The sequence below is a fragment of the Pseudoliparis swirei genome, chromosome 22 (assembly GCF_029220125.1).
Source record: "Pseudoliparis swirei isolate HS2019 ecotype Mariana Trench chromosome 22, NWPU_hadal_v1, whole genome shotgun sequence".
NCBI lineage: Eukaryota > Metazoa > Chordata > Actinopteri > Perciformes > Liparidae > Pseudoliparis > Pseudoliparis swirei.
In genome coordinates this window covers 20,927,626-20,941,857 of record NC_079409.1, presented here as the reverse complement: position 1 = coordinate 20,941,857, position 14,232 = coordinate 20,927,626, and the positions used below count along the sequence as shown (strand labels likewise).

General features: G+C 36.5%; 1 long non-coding RNA gene across 1 annotated transcript in view; it reads right to left on the bottom strand.

The window, feature by feature from the left end:
* The window catches only part of LOC130213162 (uncharacterized), a 46,924-nt gene extending 44,942 nt beyond the window's left edge, over positions 1-1,982 (bottom strand). The window contains exon 1 of the long non-coding RNA XR_008835456.1: positions 1,871-1,982. This is a non-coding gene — a long non-coding RNA (uncharacterized LOC130213162). The remainder of the gene's footprint in view (positions 1-1,870) is intronic.
* Between the last annotated feature and the right edge of the window lie 12,250 nt (positions 1,983-14,232).

Sequence of the window (14,232 nt, the reverse complement as noted above, 5' to 3'; positions counted from 1 at the left end):
TGCTAAAGACAGAGATGCTGAGTGAGACGCCGCTCTTCTTCTTTCTCTAAATCATCTTATTTTAAGTTTTTACAAGTTACACATTACCAGACAACAACAAAACAACAACAAATGAATATAAATGACATAACAACATAACAAACTAACTATACGAACAATCAGCACGGACATAAATAGAAGATAAATCATCATAAATTCACCACAAATAATGTTTTTTAATGTTGTTAAGCATGGATATTGATGCATTACCAGTTTACACTAACTATTTAATTTTATTGACATATCTTTGCATATTATTTTCTCCATGTTTATCCTTTTTACTTATTTGCGACACGTGTTTCAAGAAAAAATTCCACTTATTGAGCCCCACAGGAAATAAGATTTAATATATATATATATATATATACAGTATATAACTAAATAAATAAACTGAATCATCATCCTTCACATTTAACCTATTTATATCATTTTTACCACTATTTTATTTTCAATTCATCCATGCTATTTGTCGAAAGCTCTTCTTCTTCTTCTTCTTCTTCTTCTTCTTCTTCTTCTTCTTCTTCTTCTTCTTCTTCTTCTTCTTCTTCTTCTATCTCCCGACACTAGTAAACCTTTCAGAGGCGATTCTCACGATGATCTACATGTGAAGAAATTGCGCCTCGCAAATCAGCTTCATAAAGGACGTCTGAGTCTTTTTTGGAAGAAAAAAATAAAATAATGAAAGAGAAAGAAACCTAAATCGTCCCCGATTAATGTGCTCTCAAACCCCCCTCCCCCTTTCCCCCCGTAGCCATGGTGACCAGGGCAGTTTGCCATTTAGAGGACCTGACATGAAAAGTAGTGTTTTCTCTCCCTCAGTTCAAAACAGTTAAAAGTCTTGAAGGTTTTCTTTTCTTTTTTTTTGTCTGCACTCTTGTTTCAAAGCAGAAAAACAAAACAATATTATCTGAAGTTGTTGTATAACATGATAATCTATTAAATAAAGCAATGATTCCCTCCTGTCGCATTTGCAGAGCACACTCATCTCTGGATACTTTAAACCAAAAAGTTTGAGCACAAAATAAAGAACATCGCAGTCACATGAATCATAACTTCTGGTAAATGAAAGACGTCAGTATTGGATTCGACGTCGTTAATTCTTCTGACATTCACATAAAGATAAGGCAGATGGCATTCTGAAAAACAACTCTTAAAAATATTTTTGGGAATATAGTGATTTTTGTTTTTTTGAGAATGAGTCAAGGTTTTAGGGGAACATTCATAAAAGTGGATACAATGAGACGCTTTTCACTAAAGTGTGTTGCCATTGTATTGCCATGCAAAGGGAAAGAATATATATATATATAATATATAAATATATAAATATATAAATATATATATTTATATATATGTTTATATGTATATTTAATATATTTACATATATATATTTATATATGAATATATATATATATATTTATATATATATATATATAATTTTTTTTAAACCTTATTTCCGGGGCTCAATAAGTGGACATTTTCTTGAAAAACGTGTCACAAATAAGAGTTGAAAACAAGCAAAGATGTGCCAATAAAATTAAATAGTTAGTGTAAACTGGTAATATATCAATATCCATGCTTAACAAAATAAAAAAACATTATTTGGGGTGAATTCAGTCAAAATAAGAGCAGTAGTATTTTCTTTTACACAGCCAATAAAACTGAATATGGATAACAAATGCATGCTTTCATGGAAATAGGAAAACATATACAGCCACTAAAGTAGGGCATACTTTTATACGTATATAAAATAGAACGGAGAAGGAAATTAAGGAATGTAGAGGCCGACGTAAATGAGAAGTATGGACGTAAAAAAGCGAAGAGAAGAACTCACCTGCTATGGCCGAGCTTCCTCTTGATGCCTCCGACCCGTCAGCCGCCTTCTTTAATTTACTGTCAATAACGCTGCAGTGGAAACCCGGCCGGCGTGATGGATGGAGACGTTTTACATGGACCGCCGTCTCAAAGCCCCAATTCTTGAAAGTAGAAGAGGTAAAAGAAAATAAAGTCAATAAAAAAGAAGCAATTTTTTTAAATCACCGTTACACGTCTTTGAAAAACTGCTGTTTGCATTTTATGTTTTTTTTACGCTTTGAGCCCCTTTGAGTTCATTTATGAGGCATCAACATTCTCCCAAAGTAATTAGTGACCACACTCAAGAGGAGATGTAAATGCTGTTTGTTTTGTGCTGTATGCTGCAAAATTCCTTCGTTGGGGGGAAAACAGTTAAATTAAAGATCAATCTTAAAAAACTTGAGCATTTAAGTGCTAAATCCAACTTTCTTTACGGATGATAAATGAAGGAGGAAAGGTGCAAATAAAAAGCTATTCATTCATAAATGGGAACAAGAACTGACGAAAGTCAAAAGTCCTTTTTTGTGTGTGTAGAAGACACAATTACTTACTAACTAGACTGACATTTTCCATGAGAGAAGGCAGTTGGAGAAGTTTGATTAACCTCCATTACAGCGAAGAACTTCTTGTTCTCGGGTTGTTTTCGGAGACAAAAGGTCTCAAAGGATGCCACCAAGTTAAATGAAAGGAAACAGTGGAGAGCATTGATTTAAAAGACAGTATTTCAAACTGCACCCCGGAGTACAGGCCAGGACCCTCACACCGATGACACTAATTCTTCAGGGAAATTCATGTTAGTTGGTGTCTAGACATTTTATTGCTGGGCCAAAGCACCGGGATGGTTATCTCTCCGACTGCTGCCTACTTAGAGGCTTTCAAGTTCTGGCAAATCGACATATGTCAATCACACATGCCTGCTTTCTCAATTAGGTTTATTTGTTTGACTAGAAAATAGAGCATCATAAGATATCTATCAACTTACAGTGACATTATTGTATATTAGCGATGGACAACTCCTGCAATGGGTCATTTTGATGCTCGTTATAACTGCATAGTTTAGAGATCTCACATTCCTGGATCAGAATTTTAGTTTTTTTGTCCAGACTCAAAAGATTAAAGAGGGATACAGGTGTAAAAGTTTAACATTATTGTGAGGGAACACACATATGAAGCTGATATAGGTTAAACAATGTCACCATTTGGTTTGTTTTAGGAGAGAAAACATCGTCATTAAAATCACTCACTACCAACCTCATTTTTCACATACACAGTTACTATACTGAGTATAAAATAACTTCTCATTGGCTTCTAGTTTTACGTTAAACACCAAAAGAATGTCTCTTATTTCAAGACATGTAATTTACTTATTACTTTATTATTTAAATTGTTACATGAAATATTTCCTGGCCTGCTATTTTATTTTATTGTATTGTATAGATTGTAAACATGCTATCATTCCAACAAATATCTCCCTGGGGACGAATACAATATATATATATATATATATATATACATATAGATTTATATATATATATATATATATATATTTATATTTATATATATATATATAAGAGAAAATGGAAAGGTGAAAGTCGCAAAAAAACTATCACAAAAAAAAAAGTACCATTAGGTTTCGGCAACAAAGTTGTATTGAAAGGTAAAACTATTTAAACATTAGGTTTAGTAAAAAATAGAAAAGTCATAAAGTTTCGGCAAAAAACTCATTTGTTTTGATTTAGAAAATTCAAATGTATGGTTTTCAGTAAGAGAAGTAAGTTAGTTACATGAAAACCTCTTTGAAAGAACTACATGTATTATGTCATTTCCTAATTAGCTGCTGTGATTTGATCTTTGACCTTTGACTTCACACACAAGACAAACAGTAGTTTCAAAACATGTTTTTCAAAATACACATTATTTAAAAGAAATTCAAAGATTACAGAAAACTCAAAACAACGAATTTCCAGAAGTACGGTAAACAACAACAACAACCTCTTAACAGCTCCTCATATTATGGTGGGAGGCTCCTTATTAGGTTCAGGCAACACAACCACATTGTTTGTTTTAGGAAAGAAAATATAAATATCCTAGTTTGGGTAAATCAATTTTGAGGGTGGGGGGGGATGTTGCAGGATTCAGGAGAACATTACTATATCACAGAAACTCTTTTCTGAGGATGAGATCTCACTGACAGATGTGAAATGACTATGCACAATGAGGTGGTCGTGGCATGGAAGGTGTAACAATGACCTGATTACTTCCTCGTGTTCAGGCAACTTGGAAAAGAAAACATCCGTACGTGTTTTAAAACTTTTTAACTTTACTTATCACATGTAAATGTCATTTAAAATTGCTCAGGGAAGACTTGTTGGATACTACATTACGTTACCTATAACTTATCAAGAAACCTCATTTCAAATAAATCAACTCTGACTTTTCTTTTTTAAATGACAAATATATATATATATATATATATATATCTTAAATGAAAGTGTTTCAAGATAAAATTGAAAGAGTGCATCCCCCCCCCCCCCCACACAGGAAACAATGTTACATTACTTTAAGGCAACACAACTTCTTTGTTAAAAAACATGGGTAAGAAAATAAAGATATTTGCTCTTCAACTTGTCATCTAACATATATACACTATTTTAAAGCATCAATTTTGGTTAAAAGAACTACATTTTTATAACCTAAAATAACTCCATCTTAACTTCCCACCGGGTAAACTACGCAGAGTTCATCCCGTGTTTTCTAAAGTATTTACATGTACATTTCATGGGCTTATATTTATTTAAGCGATATTTAAAAGGCAAAAATGACCATATTTGACGTTGTTGTGACCCCAGAACCAACATATAGCAGAAAGGAAGACAAATAACTATACATTTAAAAAAACATTTTAATACAAAATGCTGTTTTTGTGCTTTAACATAAAACAAAGCCACCTCATTTAGGGAGCTATCAATTATTAGATTCACTCAAAGTATTCATACATCCGATGAGTTGTACCAGCGTTGGCTTTCTGGTTCAAAGCAAAGACATTAATGAAAGAAAAAGTCAAGGAATGTTGCTCTAAACAGAGAAACTACCTCACTAAATGCATTCGCCACCATTTAATTTGTATATACAAAGATGCAGACTTCATAACAGACGTAGCGACACACACACACACACACACACACACACACTCATACAAACACTCAAGTTGATTAGCAGGGCTCCCTGTGAGTGTGTGTCACGTTTTAGTGGAAAATTACAGCTCTTTCAACAATTCCTCGGTTGGAATCCCATTCTAAAGTGGATTTTATCTGCAAATCACAATTATTTTGTTCATGCTCTGTTTTAATGGGCATACCCCGCTGGGCTGAAGAAGACACTTCTCTATTCATAAATGTATTACCGCTGGGGAATCATTAACTTATTGTTAGCGGCGCGACTGATGGCTTATTGACATGACAACATTCAAAAGCAACACTTTTTTGTTGTCTTTGAGCCATACATCCATATCACTGAAAACAATGTCATCCACCCCCGCATGCTCAGTGTGTTTGAGCTGAGTGAAGACGTCTCCGTGGCCAGGGGGAGGAGGAGGAGGAGGAGGAGGAGAGAACACACTGCCACAGTGAAGGGTAGAGGCTGGGTGTTGGGAGGTTTTCTTTATCAAGAGCAGTGATAAAAAGAAAAGCGGCAGATGTCACCGTCAATGGGACGACGGGAGTGTGAGTTGATGTCACGCGGGAATCAATGTTTGCTGAAAATGACTTTTGTTTGAGGAGAATAGCGATAAAAGCTTTAAATAGTGGCACATTACCACGTGTGTATTGTCAGAGGAATGATTGTATATTACACACAGAAAAATATTGTTCTTAAATGGTTCTTTAAAAGGCTTTGTGGTTCTATGAAGAACCATCACCTTAAGAACCATGATCCGTTTGAGGCACCATCATAGGTTCTTTGAAGAACTCTTTAAGTATATGGTTCCTTAGAGAACCCTGGTTTGAAAGGTTCTAGATATCTATCTATCTATCCATCTATCTATCTATCTATATATCTATATCTATCTATCTACCTATCTATATATCTATCTCTATCTATCCATCTATCTATCTCTCTACCTATCTATCTATCTATCTACGTATCTATCTATATATCTATTTCTATCTATCTATATTTCTATTTCTATCTATCTATATTTCTATTTCTATCTATCTATATATCTATATCTATCTATCTATTTGTCGATCTCTATCTATCCATCTATCTATCTATCTATCTATCTACCTATCTATTTATCTATCTCTATCTATCCATCTATCTATCTACCTATCTATAGATCTATCTCTATCTATCCATCTATCTATCTATATCTACGTATCTATCTATATATCTATCCATCCATCCATCCATCTATCTATCTATCTGTATGTATATCCATCCATCCATTCATCCATCCATCAATCCATCTATCTACTGTATATATCTCTATCTCTATATCTATCTATCCATCCATCCATCCATCCATCCATCTATCTATCTATCTATCTATCTATATACTGTATATATCTATCTATCGATATATATATATATATATCTATCTATCCATCTCTATCTATCTCTATATCTATCTATATATCTATATCTCTATATCAATCTATCTCTATATCTATCGATCTACATATCTCTATCGATTTATCTATCTCTATATCTATCTCTCTATATCTATCTCTATCTATCTACGTATTTTAAAGTAACTTCATGTTTCAGTGTCACATTGGACTTTACTGATGAAGGTCACATAGTGGTCAAACAGAGGCACTACACGGCCGTGTGAGCATCAGCCGTCTCATATTTACGGCGGGGCCTGCAGGAGAGTCAAATAGAGTCGGCCCGTTTGCACAGATGGTGGCCATCCTCGGTCAACATTCAAATAATAAAAAAAGAAGGGGGGAATGAGTGTCTCCCTCTGTGTCCAGCTATTCCCCGTGAATGCAGACGCAGATAAAAGGAGGGGGTGTAAAAGTGTTTAAGTAGGGCACGAGTTGTAAAGGAGAAAGAAAGAAAGAAAAAAAGCAGCAGAACCTCTATTCACTGCTTGTGCAATCCTTTCTGCCTTGTTGAACTTTATTAAATTCTGTCGTTCCCCCTCTCTCTCTCTCTTCCCGTCTGGCTCTCTTTGTGAGCTCCTTCTCACGTCACACAGATTCTTTACAAATGTGTTGTGGAGGGGGGGGTCCAGGCCGAGAGGTAGTCGGCGATCGCCACACAGAGAGCAGATCCTCGCTGTCACACATCTGGAACGGAGACTTTTAAAATGCTCTTTGTTGAGAATACGTCTGGGTTCCTGTGCCCTGAGTTCAGGCTGCAGGTCGACGCGTCGCAGTGTGAGCGCGTTGGTTCGGACTGTTTCTCATCCCAAAATACATTTAACAGTGGTAAACAGATGGGCACACACAGACCACCATGTGCTTTTGACATTTTTAATTAAACTTTTTTTTATTTAACCAGGTGAAACTCATTGAGATTAAAAATCTCTTTTTCGAGGGGTGACCCGGAAAAGACAAGCAGCGACATCTGAAACACGTAGTTACACACAGAAAACATAAGAAACACATAAAAACACAGACCAAGTTAAAAGAAACTAAAAGTTAAGAGACAAGTGACATAACAGATTAATTTAAGAAAGTTTGAGGAACCTGGCTCCATTTCTTTGATTTACTTTTATTTAAAAGCAGTTAGTGATCTCAGTTCTTTGAGTTTTAAATTAAATTATTGAGCATCAGGAGGTCCTGTGGACGCAAAAAGTATATTTTTCCGACACTTTTCTGCATGATGAGGAAATGATAGTGAAGAAAAACGTGACGCCTCGCAGTAGTTCATCCCTTTCCTGGTCAGTGGTATCACCTGTGGGATTTAATTAAATGAAAATAAATGTGTGTTTGCACTTCTTCCACGTGAACACTCAATGCCATAACAAAAAATGGTGTCCGACCCCACATCACACATGTCAGGTATTATTAATTTCAGAGTAAGAAATAACTACTGAAATATGAATACATAATTCAGAGTATAGGCCTCCAAAGGGCTCGATGGGGACGGCTGAGCCGACGGCTAACAGCTAACTGGGCATCGCACAGAAATCACATTGTCACAAGGAATGTGTCTTCCAAGTATTTTTACATTTTTTTAAATTGACAACATATCTTTTATTTTTTAGCCATAAACATTCACCTTTGCAATATGATGCATTTTTATATGAAGCAAATATAGCACAATTTCTACCATTTTACCACAACAAGTGTGTTTGTTGCCTAAACCCAACCACACTGACAACTGAGGATGTGAAACCTACCTCACCAGTGAACCCCACCTCACAGCTACATCACCAGGCAGCAAATATGTATATATATATATTCATATATATATATATATATATATATATATATATATATTCATATATAAATATATATATATAAATATATGTATTATATTTATAAATAAATACATATATATATGTATAATATATATATATATATAAAATATAAATATATATATATATATATACATTTATATATTTATATATATACTTACATATATTTACATACATTCTTATATATATATCTATATATATATACATACATGTTTATATATATATATAAATATATACATATATGCATATATATATATATATATATATATGTAATGCTTTGATTATACGATGATTATTAAACCATTGAGTTTCAGACATTTTCACTTCATGACCCTCACCTATAAGAATACACGTCTTCACGGTTTTGTGTCAGTCTGAAAGTGAAGATAATGTAATCCCATCGTTGTGTACAGGATACCTGAATCACAGCGACTCTGTCATCTCTCTCTTTGTGTGTTTCAAAGTGTATTTTCAGTCCGGCCGTTCATTACCGCAGCTATGAAAAGCTCGGCTAATGGATATGGAAGAGTCCAATCAATCGGCCGGGGAAAGGGAGATTAGGGGAGGGGTGAGTCACCATATTCCTCCTCCTTGACAACAATGTCATGCCTCGCAGCCTCTCCAGAGACGTCGCTGATTGATGCCTATCTCTCATCATCAAGCGCCCGGCTTTAATCTGACATTCCACATGCTTTATAAAACATATCAGTAAAACAAATCTATCCCACACGAGGCCCTTTCTCTCTTTTTGTGCCACTTCCCCCACCTGTGGAGCCGAATTCACTTTTATACAAGAAAGGGACAAACTAAAGCTGTCAGTATAGTGGGAGGCACGTCTTTATCTTTTTATCATGTACAAAAAAACACAGAAAAAAACCAAAAAAGATTACGAGGAGATGGAGAAAAGGCTGTTCCCAAAAACAAACAGTGATGGTGAAGTGACATTCTGGAAGAGAAGAGTCAGTCTCTCTCTCTCTCTCTCTCTCCCGGTTGCCGGCCAAACAAACAAACAAGAGGAGCGAGAGACAAGAAGTGCAATCACTGACCTTTGTTCAAAGAAGCCATCTAATCTGTTTCCACTTTACTTAATTAGAAAAGAGAGAAAAAAGCAGAGGAATCTCGTATGTGTGTTACGGTGTTAATGGGAAACAGCTCGCAGGTGCTAATTAAAAAAAAAAGAAAAGGAAAGGGAGAAGAAAAGAAAAAAAGATCTCTTTTGGTAACTTTGAGTCCATTAATTTAAATATATTCATCCGTCGCGAACTCAACGCAAAAGTTATCTCCGAGTGTATCGACAACTTTTTGATTTTCTCAAAGCCGAATAATAATCCGGTTGTAACGATGGGCATAAAGCATCTCACGTTTAACTATTTTTTTTAAGTACTCCTTAATAAATACATGTTATACACACACACACACACACACACACACACACACACACACGGGTGAGCCGTGAATTACAGGGTCTGGCCTTTGTGTAAGCTCTCTCAGCCTGATGGCGCCCCCCCCCCCCTCCCACTGAAGGCAACACGGCTTTATGCAGACAGTGATTAACCACTGCTGCTCAGGTTGTGCCCTTGAGGTGGCGAATACATTCACTTCCTCTTTCACTTTGACTGTTAAAAAAAAAAGGAGGACGAAACCCACGTTTTATATCGTCTAGAATCCACGGGAGACGTTTGACTGACAGCCGGAGCTGCAGCCGACTTTCATATCAAGCAAAACGTCATAAAAATGGCTCGAAACCGGTGGACTGGAAATATGAGGGGGATGTGAGGAGGGACATTCCTTCTAAAACGTTGAATTTGGGCATGTTTCAATGGTAAACGTACACACACACACACAGGCACACACACACACATGCTGTATCATCTAAAGTGAAAATGCTGGACACTTAACACATTCTTAATTTAATATCACAAAATAATAATGTCAATAAAAAACACACGTTTCATATCTTCTAATCCATGTCAGCGTTTGATTGACAGCCGGAGCTGCAGTCGACTTTCAAATTGAATAAAACCGGCAGACTGGAAATATGAAGAGGAACATTCTAGAACTGCTTTCTGGACCTTTTGAATGTGGGCATGTTTCAATGGTAAACATACACACACACACACACACACGCACACACACACACAAACACCCCCACACACACTCTGAAGTATCATCCAAATTGAAGTGCTCTACAACTTTGCATTTGAATCCGAGGCTTGTTTGTTTTGAGGGTTAAACTCTTCAATAAATATGACACAAAGGCGTTTTTTAAAGTTGCTTGATGATAATTTGTCATTAAATATTACAGAAAGATACTTTTTTCCGATTGTTAAAATTCTGAATGGAAGACTTCTGCGTGCAATGATACACGAGTGTGTTTACATCCTGCCACTTCACATCTAAACGTGTTCTTAACATGCTGTACTTTATATATTTACTATAATATCATATAAAAATAATAATGTCAATAAAAAACACCCGTTTCATATCGACTAAATCCATGTAAGATGTAGATCTGATCACACTTTCTAGAACTTTTGAATTAGGGCATGTTTCAATGGTAAAAGTACACGCACACACACACACACACACACACACACACACAGTGTGTAAGTGAAGTGCTGTACGTTTAACAATTTAGCTAGTATTGTTTTGAGGGTTTAACTCTTAAATAAATGACACAAAGAGGCGTTTTCTTCTTTTTGCTAAATGATAATTTGTCATGAAATATTAACGATTTAAATTGCATTTGTACCACAGGGGTCAGCGACCTTTCTTAAAAACTGAGATCTACTTCAAGGGTACAGAATAATACACATGGCGACTTGTTTGATTAAAACTTTATGAATAACAAATGTTCACAGATCACTTTTTAATAATAATAAGATATGTGAAGTGACTGTTTGATCACATATCAATGTTAATTATTACTCACTCTGGTTATGAACAATAATTTCCATAACGATGGTAGGAAACAAACATGCAACGTGTATTTCTATTGATATGCTTCAACATTTGAAAGTCATAGGTATCACGTAAATATTTGGTTAAATATATTTGACAGTGTTGTATGGAAATATATACAATTTAGGAGGAAATACATGTTTAATTTAATTTAATTAAATTTTTTAATAATTTTTTAAAATTCTAATATGTTATTTGCATTTTGAAAATGTTTAAATAATATCTTATAATAATAATCTCAATAAACACTTTTTTTATGATATTATGTAGATTTAATTTTCCTAAAAAAGCGTCTTAGAAAGCTCTGATATGATGATATTCATCCATCATACTCTAGATGTTTCTCCCAGACACAACACATCCCACAGTGTTGCTACGTGACGGCTAATGGACTCAGCCACATGCTAGGCGCCCCCCCCCCCCCCCTCATGGCTGGTGTGTGGTCCCGCCTCCTCTCATGGGTGGGGGGAGGGGGGGGGGGACAAATTAGCTTTCTTGACCTTGGCCCAGAGTTTTCCCTTCCACCCTTCACCCCTCTCTCCCCCTCCCCCTCCCCCACCCGCCCTTCATGTGGCCACTTCAAGGGTCAGCTGGATGACAACACCCACTCTGTTGTCGTGCTCCGCCGTGGGGATACGCTCGTATGCGTTGCATTGTGGGAAATGAGGTTGAGGAGTTCGGTTTATATATATGAGGTCAACTGGATGTGGTGGAATTTTTTTTCTCTGTTTTTGATGTCTGGCTCGTGACGCAGGAAAAAAAAGAAAAAGAACAATTTGATGTTCGAAATGCAGGAACAAATAAATAAAAAAATAACAAGAAGTTTGCCATTTATTTGTGTCTCTGCAAGACAGAATAAACAATAATAAACAATAATAAACAATAATACACAATAATACACAATAATAAACAAAGGTCACAATAAGTTGCCAAATGATGACGAGCTAAACTTCTGGGTGGGATTAAACGGTGACATCACTCCATGGAGGGACGTTTCCTGATAAAGATGGAGCACTCACGGTCTCAAGGTCAAGACTGTTGCCACACACACACACACACACACACATGTATATACTAACACACACGCACATGTATGAGAAGAAGATTTCTCTAACATATTAATACATTTAAAATCTCAACAAAGAGGAAATGCGATGTCCACTGGCCAGAGGCCATCGGCTGACCCCCCCCCCCCCAGTTGCTCCCCGGCCTTCTTAAAAACTAAGGATGGGTCAAATGCAGAGAAGAATTTCCCCAATAAATGGATCAATACAAGTGTACATTATTATTATTATTATTATTAAATGAGTGAAAAGAATCCTTTCCAAGGTAGCATATTGGATTGTTACGCCGACGGTCCGATCTAATTCTCCCAGTTCAGGCCAAAGCACGTTTGATAACCTGGGGGGGGGTAGTAGCAGGCACTGTATTAATGCTCATGCTCTTCATTGATCTACGAGGACTCCGTAATCGTGCGGGCGACTTCCTCCGACATATATTTCATAATGTGATATCGATAACTCCGATGCGTTTCTTCGCGCCGGCTCGCAGCGTTTATTGATCCCGCGGAGGAGTAAACATGTCTTCAACACGCCGGGCCCGTCGCTCCTCCTCGCAGAGGCAGCGGGATTATCGAAGCCACGTCGTTACCGGCGGGAATTAATAGTTAACATGACGAGATATCATCTGCAAAAAGTTAATAACTGTCTAGGTGGAGAGTGGGGGAGTTTCTTTTCTTCTTTTTTTCTTCTTCTGTGTCGTTAACTGGAAGCAAACACACGCGAGAGACACATGTGTGTGTGTGTGTGTCTGTTGCTCAGCTCCCTCTAAACTCTGTGCATGGCGGATTATTTATGTGCAGTGTGATTCAACTGGTGTTCTGGGAATGGATGACACAGAAATACATACAGTAAAGTGACTCATGTGGTTATGACCATAACCGGTTATGACCGTATGCTTATGACTAAGCGCTGGAGCCATTTCCTCCACGTGTTCTGCAGCCAGCCGTGTAAAAATGTATTCTAGGCGCGAAGATTGAGTAACATTGTTTGTCTTTTTAGTTGACAGTTTTAATATTCTATTGCCAATATAAAGTGTGGGGTGTGTGTTGCCTTAAGGCTTTTATATATTCATGTTTAGTTCTTATTTTAATTTCAGAAGATAATTAATATCAATTGGATTTGTTTGATTCCGGTTAAATCACGTCCGGGTAAACTACTTCCTGGTTTGAGCACTTCCTGTTTGGCCACTTCCTGTATGACCACTCCCGACACGGTCACTTCCGGTTCCGGTTATATTAGTTAAGTAATTTCCGGGTTTTAGCACTTCGGCTTGAGCAGCAGCAGAGGACAGCTGGCTTCACTGAGAAGCATCAACGAGGCGATGCATTTTTCTAACGCACGTTAAAGGAGGAAAAAGTAAAGTAAACTGAAGAAAAGTACGACGACTCTGTCTCCCTTAAACGTCGGTTTAACTTGATGTTAAGTCAGAGTTCTTGATGTTAAGTCAGAGTTCACACACTCAAGAACATTATAGGTGAGTTATTGTTACACCTGCCTCTTCTATTTGAACTTCTATGGTTGATTAAACACATTTTTTTTTACAGTGCATCTTGAATGTAGTTTTCTTTCGTCATTGGTATTCTATGGATTTTTGGAATCTTTTTTTCTCAAATTAATTGCCAATTAGTTCATTGTCCCATAAGTTGTGCAGCTTGCGAGGCCGATGTCAAGATGACGCTGTTTCACAGCGGGATGGGAGGCTGGATGAAGAACCATGCACGAGCAAAAAAGCGCACTGTAAAAAAAATGTGTTTTATATTTCCCACATGCCAAAAGCCTTTCTCTTAAACGTGAGAAAAACTCTCAACTGAGAATTAAAAAAATTAATATATATCAAATATGATGCAGTCTTAAGTGGGAATGAAATGACTAGCCAATATCTGATGATGA